Genomic DNA, 2,686 nt, shown 5'->3' on the forward strand with positions numbered 1-2,686 from the left:
TTCAGACTATGGTTTTGTTTCACTTGCCCCTGGAAAGGGGTAAGTGAAACAAACGTCAGAAATATACTTAAATGTTGTATTTATGCAACGATTACCTGACTAAGGCAACAATTCAGAGTTTGTTTCTCTAATGTCTATATTCTACAATCAATATAAGGCTTAGTTTTAGAAAAGAAAACAAAAAAGGTATTTTGGGGTAAGTGAAACATAGTTACCATGGTCAGATGTCTCAAACATTTGTATAAAATGTAAAACAGAAATTATAGGTAGTGAAATGAAAAACAAAATAAAAATAAATTTCTTTACTGACTTAAAAGTTTGCTTACAATTACGGAAACAAGCATCAGGCACATTAATAAAGCTATGAAATAATTCAGTTGTTGCATGTTTTTCACATAGAAGTTAAAATGCCTCTTGAAGTTGCTCTGTAGAGTAGGCAGCTTTGTTCGTTTTACGTATATAATTTCGAGGCATCTTTTAGTAACCTGAAAAAAGATAATATAATGTGAGTACAATAAAACCGATCTCCGATTGTTAAGCGTAATTTTTACAATTTGCCAAAAAATACCTTCCTATTTTTGATCTATCAAAATTTATCAAAAAGGCATAATTTTTAACTGATCACCAAATTAAGAAAAAATTTTGTTCAAAAATATTAAATGATCACCAAATTTGTTACCCAATTTTATACTAAAATGCAAGCCAATTTTAAGGTTTACGTTATTAAGCAATTAAAGCAATTAATAACAAATAAAAATATCATTTAGACACAAACAGTAAATTTATGATCACCAACATTTTTAATCACGTAAAAATGTTTGTGATTTCTGATACGGGGGAAGTGAAACATACGTTTCTCTTTCCCCGTGTATTAGGTTTCACTTACCCCACTTGACACTTTTTTAGGTTTAGTTTTTACCAAAGCCAAAACTCAATTATCCGTAGGATTTATCGAAATATAATCATTGGACTAGATAGTACATACTTTTTACTCAGTACTTACCATTAGGTACATTTAAAACACTTCTTTTAAAACTTTTACGAAAACCGAAAACATCACTCCTCCAACTCGTGTTTTGACAACTGACAGTTGAAAAAATTCTTTTTTGTGTATTGGTGTAGAAAATGATGATAGCGACATCTATGTTTTATCAATAAAACCACATCGCCATTCTGTTTTACCAACTAAGAGCGAAGTATCGATACACTTATTAGTTTTATAGTTATGAATGAGCGTTTCAGTTCCCCCTGAGTTTCACTTACCCCACCTGACCCTAAATCAATCCAACAAAGATATATTCGCAATCGTGGGGTTATCTTCGCTTTTTACTTACAAGGAATTATCGAAATAAAATCGTCACTTACAAATCAATATTAATCTCTTTTTGCACAAAACACATAATTTGACTAAATTATGCATGAAGAAAATGCATTTAACCGGGAATATGACAGTTGCCGAACAGTGACGAAGATTTCTATGCGCATTATTACTTTTGGAGTACTGTAAAATAGTTAAAGAGCTCAATGAAAAGATGGAAAGGAAGATTTTAAAACAGTTTACTAGCTAAAGTGTATGAGATTTATCAAGGGCACTTGAATGATACTCAAGATAAATTATTATCGTCTCGAAGATTTATTCTGATCGCCTCAGTATTACCCAAAATTTTCTTTTATATTGGCCCTGTTTCATAATATTTTTCACTTTTAGATCATTACTGAGGTTTTTATTTAAATGTTTAGAACTTAACCGCCCATTTACCTAAGTATGTAGTTACCTAGTTACTCGTTTATTTTATTGAAAATAATCACAGATAAAAAAAACCACTCTCCATCTAATCTGACAGATAGATAATAATTATCATGACTCACAGCGTATGCACTGAATATTGGTAACAGTTTTATATACCTACTAGCGGTCCGCCCCGGCTTCGCCCGTGGTACATATGAAAAATAGATGTTGGCCGATTCTCAGACTTACCCGATATGCACAGAAAATTTCATGAGAATCGGTCCACCCGTTTCGGAGGAGTATGCAGACTAACATTGTGACACGAGAATTTTGTATATAAGAATATAGTGTCCAATATTTCATTCATATTGCTGTTGTGGGTCAGAATTTCAATTATAGTAATCAATTTTAAACATCTCCATTTGAGGCATCTGTTCAAGCTCTTCAAAATAGATCAATCTAAAATATACTTAGAACGTCAATATTATCATGAGTACTTATAGACTAGAGTAGATAATTTTTGAAACAAAAAAAAATCGCAGTCGGATGAAACCCATTAGAAAAGGAGGGGAATATGATAAAAATGTAAGGAAAAATAAATTACGGTCAATCCGAGTTCGGGAAGCGGGAGGGGGGAGCTTTTAAGAGAAAAAAATGGTTTCTCTCGATTTGAGACAAAACTACAAGTCCTATAGAAAAAAGTTCAATGGCAAAGTTGTAGGTAATTAAAAGTTCTACAACTTTTGTATTCACAATTTTTTCACATAACCTAAAAATTTAGGTGAAAAATTCAAAAAACCAAGTTTTTGGTCTTTTATTTCTATCTACTTCAAAATTTATTTTTTTTCTACGAAATTTGGTGGAAACTTACTTTATTATGTCCCAAATACACTGTAATTTATTTGATTGAAAATATTTATTTTTTCGCCTTATTTTGAATTAATACCAAAAAAACAA

The 2,686-nt window shown here is 31.1% G+C and overlaps 1 long non-coding RNA gene across 1 annotated transcript; it reads right to left on the reverse strand.

Annotated features, from left to right (window-relative positions):
* Window positions 1-287: 287 nt before the first annotated feature.
* On the reverse strand, window positions 288-1,262 carry LOC149909120 (uncharacterized). The gene is made up of 2 exons (XR_016456688.1): window positions 1,004-1,262; window positions 288-485 (listed from the first exon to the last, which is right to left on the reverse strand). It is a non-coding gene; the product is annotated as an uncharacterized LOC149909120 (long non-coding RNA).
* Window positions 1,263-2,686: the final 1,424 nt, after the last annotated feature.

Source organism: Colias eurytheme, chromosome 4 (assembly GCF_061535395.1).
Source record: "Colias eurytheme isolate Ceu_HAF_F1 chromosome 4, ilColEury1 Martin Lab GWU primary, whole genome shotgun sequence".
In the NCBI taxonomy this organism is placed as follows: domain Eukaryota; kingdom Metazoa; phylum Arthropoda; class Insecta; order Lepidoptera; family Pieridae; genus Colias; species Colias eurytheme.